At 54.0% G+C, this 10,000-nt stretch overlaps 3 non-coding genes across 3 annotated transcripts in view; all 3 read left to right on the forward strand.

The window, feature by feature from the left end:
* Positions 1-6,446: 6,446 nt before the first annotated feature.
* LOC124571644 lies at positions 6,447-8,356 on the forward strand. Its single transcript, XR_006971961.1, has one exon. It is a non-coding gene; the product is annotated as a small subunit ribosomal RNA (ribosomal RNA).
* Positions 8,357-8,707: 351 nt separating this feature from the next.
* LOC124571625 lies at positions 8,708-8,862 on the forward strand. The gene has a single exon (XR_006971944.1). It is a non-coding gene; the product is annotated as a 5.8S ribosomal RNA (ribosomal RNA).
* A 188-nt stretch (positions 8,863-9,050) lies between these two features.
* Positions 9,051-10,000, forward strand: part of LOC124571592 — a 4,227-nt gene continuing 3,277 nt past the window's right edge. Inside the window, exon 1 of the ribosomal RNA XR_006971925.1 lies at positions 9,051-10,000. This exon is cut by the window's right edge and continues 3,277 nt beyond it. This is a non-coding gene — a ribosomal RNA (large subunit ribosomal RNA).

The raw sequence follows: 10,000 nt of genomic DNA on the forward strand, positions 1-10,000 counted from the left end.
TAGTGGAGGGTTGCTACCGAATATGTTGAATAGGTGGTGCCAGACCAGTCCATGGTAATATAGGGTTGTTGTCCAGGGCCATCGTTTGAGGAAGTCGGGCCACGTTTTTCAGCGTGGGAATCACTAGTAACCGAGAGCCTTTGGCCACGATGTTACCCTGCAGACTGCATGGCAACTACCCTTAGAACTGTCATGTTTCTACCCGATCCCTAGCTCACATGCGCTAGGCGGTAAAGGGCGAGACTGGCAGATCAGTAATGCAGTAGAGGGCCGCGTATGGTGGCATCGGCCGTAACTCGTCTCTGGCTGCAAGAGGAGTCTTGCTAACACGAGTAGCGTGGTGGTAAAAGACCACGCAAAAAAGCGGTAAACGCTGGGATAGCCGTCTGAGGTGTCGGTTCACGTGGTGGCGTGAACTAGTATCCGAACCCTGTGTGGTAACGGCGATGTCCCTTGGCAGACCACACGGCGTTTACTCACAAAACTGCCGAAAGCTACCCAATCCCGCGCCTCGAAAGGTAGAACCCACGGGCAACGGGCGCTTTCCGGTAGTAGGAGATGTGTGGTAGAGGATCGCGTTGCGACCTCGGACAGAAACTCGTCTGTGTGACAAGAGACATCTTGTAAAAACGAGTACCTAATAAGGGAACCATGGGGTAGCTGCTGGGGTAGTCGTCGGAGGTGTCGGTTCACGCGTGAACTAGTATCCAAGTTCTCCTACGGGAGATACGATGAGCCCCTTGGCAGACCGCACGGCAGCTACCTATAAAACTGCCTGTTTTCTACCTTATCCCTGGTTGATGTCTCGACAGGGCAACAGGCGACTCAGGCAGTAAGAGATTTGCGGTAGAGGACCCGAATTAAAATGTCCTCGGCGGTTACTCGTCTAACGTGGTGGGACTAAAGCCAACACGAGTAGTAAACATTTTTGGTCCGAGTCCCGAACATCTGGGACTTGGCTTTATGGCCTAGAACCTGTGGCTAACTCGGGTGTAGCTGGGTAGAACTGGTGAGCCTGAGGGTGCCCGGGCTCGACAGTGGGTAAGCCTGGCCAGCTGCGAGCTGTACTAATTACGAGCTACAGACTCGATCGCGTAACTCACTGTACGGATTCCGATGCTGAGTGATCAGCTAGGAGGCGCCCCGTCCACGTCGGTCCCCGTGGGCGTTGCACTCGCAGTCGCCAAGACTCGGGGCAATGGCTAAGTGCGCTCCTCAATATATTACTCGGAAGAGTAATGAGGGTCCGAGCCCCCAGTGTGGGGAGAGTTTTTCCGAGCCCTGACCCACCTATTTGGCAGGGCGTAGCTTCCCCCACCCCTGACCTGTGACATTGTCACAACACACCGGCACTAGTCTGTACACAAACTGTCTGTAATTAATTGCCATACCCGGGGGAAGCTGCCGAGAGAAGTACCTACGTAGTGGAGCCGCCGTTCTACTGTTGAACAGGAATAGAACAGCAAAACTTGACTGGAACCAGAATTAGTACACACAGGGCGCTGATTAGTAAATGATGCAGAGCCATTATAATCGAGACGACATATCCGAATGTCCCTATACATGAGCTGCGGGCTGTACCAGTTACGAGCTAGAGACGCGACCGCGTTGCTCTCTGTACGAATGCCGATGCTGAGCGGTCAGCTAGGAGGCGCTCCATCCATGTCGGTACCGGTGAGCGTTGCACTCGCAGTCGCAAGAACGTACGGCAAGTATATTACCTGGAAGAGTCAATGACAGTCCACGCCCCCCTGCGTGGGAAGAGTCTTTCTAGGCCATGACCCACCGGAAGGGCGCAGCGTCCCCCACCCCAGACATGTGACGTCACACCATCGGTATTGACGACTAGACTGATTCCTTATAATCATTTGCCATACACCGGTGGAAGCTGCCGAGACGAGTAACTACATAGCGGGCTCGCCGTGTCACTAATGTACAGAGATACAACAGTTTCGACTGGAACCGGATTAAACGTATACACGGCGCTGATTAGTAATAGATAGAGCCATCAGAATACAGATAATGTATACAACTGTCCGTATACATGCTGAAAGACTCTGCTCACAATCACAACCACACGTCAGCCACACACCCTTATCACGCACTACTCTCTGCCTGTAACACGCACACAGACAATATGTAAGCACCAGCATGGAACAACACCCAGTGCATCCTCTCCGCCACATTAGACAATCCACACTGTCATAACCAGACTGGGAGGTCCACTCAGAAAACAGAATATCCCACCCACCCGACAACCACCATTGCTCAGCCAAGCCACCAACACCCACACATGTCCTACACAGGGGTGCACCCAACATCACAATACTGCCTCCTCTCACAGCACACAAACAATGGCAGGAATGAAAGACACAGGTCTGCCACAAGCATGGAATGAGAGCGCCGCCTGTCATGAGCCAAAGGTGCATCCTGACGTGGCAAATCAGATGATGCCGCAGGCATCCACTTACTATAATCACAATCAACAAACCGGCCGCCCCGCCCCGCCCCCCATTAAACCTTTCCTTACAACAATGTGTACCTTAACCTAACCTATATCGTACCGTAACCTAACCTATATCGTACCGTAACCTAACCTATGTCGTACCGTAACCTAACCTATGTCGTACCGTAACCTAACCTATGTCGTACCGTAACCTAACCTATGTCGTACCGTAACCTAACCTATGTCGTACCGTAACCTAACCTATGTCGTACCGTAACCTAACCTATGTCGTACCGTAACCTAACCTATGTCGTACCGTAACCTAACCTATGTCGTACCGTAACCTAACCTATGTCGTACCGTAACCTAACCTATGTCGTACCTTAACCTAACCTATGTCGTACCTTAACCTAACCTATGTCGTACCTTAACCTAACCTATGTCGTACCTTAACCTAACCTATGTCGTACCTTAACCTAACCTATGTCGTACCTTAACCTAACCTATGTCGTACCTTAACCTAACCTATGTCGTACCTTAACCTAACCTATGTCGTACCTTAACCTAACCTATGTCGTACCTTAACCTAACCTATGTCGTACCTTAACCTAACCTATGTCGTACCTTAACCTAACCTATGTCGTACCTTAACCTAACCTATGTCGTACCTTAACCTAACCTATGTCGTACCTTAACCTAACCTATGTCGTACCTTAACCTAACCTATGTCGTACCTTAACCTAACCTATGTCGTACCTTAACCTAACCTATGTCGTACCTTAACCTAACCTATGTCGTACCTTAACCTAACCTATGTCGTACCTTAACCTAACCTATGTCGTACCTTAACCTAACCTATGTCGTACCTTAACCTAACCTATGTCGTACCTTAACCTAACCTATGTCGTACCTTAACCTAACCTATGTCGTACCTTAACCTAACCTATGTCGTACCTTAACCTAACCTATGTCGTACCTTAACCTAACCTATGTCGTACCTTAACCTAACCTATGTCGTACCTTAACCTAACCTATGTCGTACCTTAACCTAACCTATGTCGTACCTTAACCTAACCTATGTCGTACCTTAACCTAACCTATGTCGTACCTTAACCTAACCTATGTCGTACCTTAACCTAACCTGTATTGCGCCTTAACCTAACCTGTATTGCGCCTTAACGTAACCTGTATTGCGCCTTAACGTAACCTGTATTGCGCCTTAACGTAACCTGTATTGCGCCTTAACGTAACCTGTATTGCGCCTTAACGTAACCTGTATTGCGCCTTAACGTAACCTGTATTGCGCCTTAACGTAACCTGTATTGCGCCTTAACGTAACCTGTATTGCGCCTTAACGTAACCTGTATTGCGCCTTAACGTAACCTGTATTGCGCCTTAACGTAACCTGTATTGCGCCTTAACGTAACCTGTATTGCGCCTTAACGTAACCTGTATTGCGCCTTAACGTAACCTGTATTGCGCCTTAACGTAACCTGTATTGCGCCTTAACGTAACCTGTATTGCGCCTTAACGTAACCTGTATTGCGCCTTAACGTAACCTGTATTGCGCCTTAACGTAACCTGCATTGCGCCTTAACGTAACCTGCATTGCGCCTTAACGTAACCTGCATTGCGCCTTAACGTAACCTGTATTGCGCCTTAACGTAACCTGTATTGCGCCTTAACGTAACCTGTATTGCGCCTTAACGTAACCTGTATTGCGCCTTAACGTAACCTGTATTGCGCCTTAACGTAACCTGTATTGCGCCTTAACGTAACCTGTATTGCGCCTTAACGTAACCTGTATTGCGCCTTAACGTAACCGATATTGCGCCTTAACGTAACCTATATTGCGCCGTAACGTAACCTATATTGCGCCGTAACGTAACCCACATTGCCCCTTAACGTAACCCACATTGCCCCTTAACGTAACCCACATTGCCCCTTAACGTAACCCAACACACGTTGGGCCTTAACCCAACACACGTTGGGCCTTAACCCAACACACGTTGGGCCTTAACCCAACACACGTTGGGCCTTAACCCAACACACGTTGGGCCTTAACCCAACACACGTTGGGCCTTAACCCAACACACGTTGGGCCTTAACCCAACACACGTTGGGCCTTAACCCAACACACGTTGGGCCTTAACCCAACACACGTTGGGCCTTAACCCAACACACGTTGGGCCTTAACCCAACACACGTTGGGCCTTAACCCAACACACGTTGGGCCTTAACCCAACACACGTTGGGCCTTAACCCAACACACGTTGGGCCTTAACCTGCTCTGTAATTGTCATACGACGCGTTAAATTAGTGTAGTGTTGCCTAACTGCAACCCCCGCAATATAGTTTGCTACTCGCACTGCCCGGTCCCCAGTGTATCGCTTCATGTTAAACACCTTGCAGCTATACACTGTAATGTGGATGGCAGCAGGACGTACATGCTCAATGCCCTTTGCAGTTGTTCATTGGCATTTGCAGTTGTTCATTGGCATTCGCATGTGCGAAGCACTTAGCCTACGCTGTGGTACGGCCTGTGTCAACTGTCCGCTGATGTTGTACGTCCAAATCACACACTGTACTGCACATTGGTCCTCATGTACTGAATGATACATCGTGGTACATGTGACCGTACAACGACTGCGCCAACAACGGCGAACCATGCGGTCCAAATGTTGTGCACTCAGCTACGTGTCGTCTCCCTATAAGAGCTGGATTGCAGTGTGGTATGCCCTGGATGGCGATCAGCATGAGCCGTCTGTTGATGTAGTGGCGCGTGTTGTCAGACGTAGTCGTCTCTTCTCACACACCGTGATAGCATGGTGCACTGCGTTCCACATCTGCGACATGCGACAGAGGCCGGTTGACAGTCGTTCGCGCAATGGACATCGCATACGTACGGGGGCCACCTTCCACGTGTTCGCGAAGCGTGCACATGTTGTTGCGTGTATGTGGGCAGACATAGTGTGTCGTGACACCTGACACAGGCATGCAACAATCGTTGAATTTGCAAATGGCGATGGACGCCTACGTTTGCTGGTGACGTTATGCAAATGAACAACTGGTAAACCGTTGTGGTGCGGTTGTTCTCGCTAGAGGTGAATCAGTGATGGCGACGATCGGTTGAGCTACCAACCGGTTGTTCCAGCGATACCCACCATGCCCACGAACGTGAATGGCATCTGGGTGTGAAGCGATACGCGGCGGTGGCTGGGTGGGACCGTCCCCGGCCGGTGAGGGGGGGCCTCCCGGCGTGCTGGCCGCGCGGTGCGTGGGCGCACGCGCTACAGCCGGCTGGTGGGGGCGGCCAGTGGCAGGCGCGCCGGCCGACGGAGGCGGCAGGCGGCGCAGCTGCGCGCCGGCGCACCCTGCACGCGGCGCCGTGCGGCCAAAGTAGGTCCTCGCGGGCCCGGTGCGAAGCGCGGTGGACATCTGCAGTGTGCTGGTCCGATTGAGGACTGTGTGCGCTGAGGATGCGCCGCCGCCCGGCGCTCGGCGCCGCGACGCCGTCTGCTGCTCGGTCGCCTCTGCGGTTCTCGCAGGTGGTTTGTATCGCAGCTGTGCGGACGTGTTGGCGCGTGCGCTGTGCTGGGAGAGTTCGCTTCGGCACCCAAGTGGGGCTTTTGTCCTTCTGTGGCGCTGGCGTTGGAGCTGCCGGTCACCGTAGGTGGCGCGTGTTGTCTCCCGCCGGCAATGCCACGACAGCACGCTCCCGGGCCTCTGTCGGCAGCGGCAAGCTCAGTTGGGAGCACGGGTGGTCGCACCTAAAGCGTCTACTCGCCAAACTCCGGGCGATTGCGCCTCTCTCGAACCCGACCAAGTACTTAGGACGGCGCTGCGCGCCGCCGGGACCTGAGAGGGTTTCGAGGTGTATTGTGCAGGGGAGCTCAGCCTCCTCCTGTTTGCAGAATAATTGAGCGGACGCTTGCGTGTTCGCGCGGGCCCCCGGGACACACTCCCGGGCGGCCGGCTGCTCAGCTCTAGTTGACGCAGCTCCCTGGTTGATCCTGCCAGTAGTCATATGCTTGTCTCAAAGATTAAGCCATGCATGTCTCAGTACAAGCCGCATTAAGGTGAAACCGCGAATGGCTCATTAAATCAGTTATGGTTCCTTAGATCGTACCCACGTTACTTGGATAACTGTGGTAATTCTAGAGCTAATACATGCAAACAGAGTCCCGACCAGAGATGGAAGGGACGCTTTTATTAGATCAAAACCAATCGGTCGGCTCGTCCGGTCCGTTTGCCTTGGTGACTCTGAATAACTTTGGGCTGATCGCACGGTCCTCGTACCGGCGACGCATCTTTCAAATGTCTGCCTTATCAACTGTCGATGGTAGGTTCTGCGCCTACCATGGTTGTAACGGGTAACGGGGAATCAGGGTTCGATTCCGGAGAGGGAGCCTGAGAAACGGCTACCACATCCAAGGAAGGCAGCAGGCGCGCAAATTACCCACTCCCGGCACGGGGAGGTAGTGACGAAAAATAACGATACGGGACTCATCCGAGGCCCCGTAATCGGAATGAGTACACTTTAAATCCTTTAACGAGTATCTATTGGAGGGCAAGTCTGGTGCCAGCAGCCGCGGTAATTCCAGCTCCAATAGCGTATATTAAAGTTGTTGCGGTTAAAAAGCTCGTAGTTGGATTTGTGTCCCACGCTGTTGGTTCACCGCCCGTCGGTGTTTAACTGGCATGTATCGTGGGACGTCCTGCCGGTGGGGCGAGCCGAAGGCGTGCGACGCGCCTCGTGCGTGCTCGTGCGTCCCGAGGCGGACCCCGTTGCAATCCTACCAGGGTGCTCTTGAGTGAGTGTCTCGGTGGGCCGGCACGTTTACTTTGAACAAATTAGAGTGCTTAAAGCAGGCAAGCCCGCCTGAATACTGTGTGCATGGAATAATGGAATAGGACCTCGGTTCTATTTTGTTGGTTTTCGGAACCCGAGGTAATGATTAATAGGGACAGGCGGGGGCATTCGTATTGCGACGTTAGAGGTGAAATTCTTGGATCGTCGCAAGACGAACAGAAGCGAAAGCATTTGCCAAGTATGTTTTCATTAATCAAGAACGAAAGTTAGAGGTTCGAAGGCGATCAGATACCGCCCTAGTTCTAACCATAAACGATGCCAGCCAGCGATCCGCCGCAGTTCCTCCGATGACTCGGCGGGCAGCCTCCGGGAAACCAAAGCTTTTGGGTTCCGGGGGAAGTATGGTTGCAAAGCTGAAACTTAAAGGAATTGACGGAAGGGCACCACCAGGAGTGGAGCCTGCGGCTTAATTTGACTCAACACGGGAAACCTCACCAGGCCCGGACACCGGAAGGATTGACAGATTGATAGCTCTTTCTTGATTCGGTGGGTGGTGGTGCATGGCCGTTCTTAGTTGGTGGAGCGATTTGTCTGGTTAATTCCGATAACGAACGAGACTCTAGCCTGCTAACTAGTCGCGTGACATCCTTCGTGCTGTCAGCGATTACTTTTCTTCTTAGAGGGACAGGCGGCTTCTAGCCGCACGAGATTGAGCAATAACAGGTCTGTGATGCCCTTAGATGTTCTGGGCCGCACGCGCGCTACACTGAAGGAATCAGCGTGTCTTCCTAGGCCGAAAGGTCGGGGTAACCCGCTGAACCTCCTTCGTGCTAGGGATTGGGGCTTGCAATTGTTCCCCATGAACGAGGAATTCCCAGTAAGCGCGAGTCATAAGCTCGCGTTGATTACGTCCCTGCCCTTTGTACACACCGCCCGTCGCTACTACCGATTGAATGATTTAGTGAGGTCTTCGGACTGGTACGCGGCATTGACTCTGTCGTTGCCGATGCTACCGGAAAGATGACCAAACTTGATCATTTAGAGGAAGTAAAAGTCGTAACAAGGTTTCCGTAGGTGAACCTGCGGAAGGATCATTACCGACTAGACTGCATGTCGTTCGATGTGCGTGTCGTGTCGCGCAACACGCTACCTGTACGGCTCGCAGTAGCCGTGCGCCGCGTGCGGAACCACGCGTGCTTCTCAAAACTAACGCCAATGTTGTGTGGTACGAGCGCTGAAGCGCTGGAGCGGCTGGCCTGCGGCACCTGGCGCCTGGCGCCGGTTTTGAATGACTTTCGCCCGACTGCCTGTCCGCTCCGGTGTGGAGCCGTACGACGCCCATCGGCCGTGAGGCCGTTGGACACAGAACGCTTGAACAGGGGCCGCCACACGCCTACGTCCCGCCTATGCAACTGTCTTGAAAGAGACAGTGGAAACTAAGAAAAGATCACCCAGGACGGTGGATCACTCGGCTCGTGGGTCGATGAAGAACGCAGCAAATTGCGCGTCGACATGTGAACTGCAGGACACATGAACATCGACGTTTCGAACGCACATTGCGGTCCATGGATTCCGTTCCCGGGCCACGTCTGGCTGAGGGTCGGCTACGTATACTGAAGCGCGCGGCGTTTGCCCCGCTTCGCAGACCTGGGAGCGTCGCGGCCGCCTGTGGGGCCGGCCGCGCCTCCTGAAACGTGCGATGCGCGCCCGTCGCCTGGCGGTTCGCATACCGGTACTTACTCGGTAGCGTGCACAGCCGGCTGGCGGTGTGGCGTGCGACACCTCGTACAACGACCTCAGAGCAGGCGAGACTACCCGCTGAATTTAAGCATATTACTAAGCGGAGGAAAAGAAACTAACAAGGATTCCCCCAGTAGCGGCGAGCGAACAGGGAAGAGTCCAGCACCGAACCCCGCAGGCTGCCGCCTGTCGTGGCATGTGGTGTTTGGGAGGGTCCACTACCCCGACGCCTCGCGCCGAGCCCAAGTCCAACTTGAATGAGGCCACGGCCCGTAGAGGATGCCAGGCCCGTAGCGGCCGGTGCGAGCGTCGGCGGGACCTCTCCTTCGAGTCGGGTTGCTTGAGAGTGCAGCTCCAAGTGGGTGGTAAACTCCATCTGAGACTAAATATGACCACGAGACCGATAGCGAACAAGTACCGTGAGGGAAAGTTGAAAAGAACTTTGAAGAGAGAGTTCAAAAGTACGTGAAACCGTTCTGGGGTAAACGTGAGAAGTCCGAAAGGTCGAACGGGTGAGATTCACGCCCATCCGGCCACAGGCCTCCGCCCTCGGCAGATGGGGCCGGCCGCCCGCGCGGAGCAATCCGCGGCGGGGTCGTGTCCGGTTGCCTTTCCACTCGCCGCGGGGTGGGGCCATTCCGGTGTGCGGTGGGCCGCACTTCTCCCCTAGTAGGACGTCGCGACCCGCTGGGTGCCGGCCTACGGCCCGGGTGCGCAGCCTGTCCTTCCGCGGGCCTCGGTTCGCGTCTGTTGGGCAGAGCCCCGGTGTCCTGGCTGGCTGCCCGGCGGTATATCTGGAGGAGTCGATTCGCCCCTTTGGGCGCTCGGGCTCCCGGCAAGCGCGCGCGGTTCTTCCCGGATGACGGACCTACCTGGCCCGGCCCCGGACCCGCGCCGCTGTTGGCTCGGGATGCTCTCGGGCGGAATAATCGCTCCCGTCAGCGGCGCTTCAGCTTTGGACAATTTCACGACCCGTCTTGAAACACGGACCAAGGAGTCTA

This window comes from Schistocerca americana, unplaced genomic scaffold (assembly GCF_021461395.2).
Source record: "Schistocerca americana isolate TAMUIC-IGC-003095 unplaced genomic scaffold, iqSchAmer2.1 HiC_scaffold_177, whole genome shotgun sequence".
NCBI classification, from domain to species: domain Eukaryota; kingdom Metazoa; phylum Arthropoda; class Insecta; order Orthoptera; family Acrididae; genus Schistocerca; species Schistocerca americana.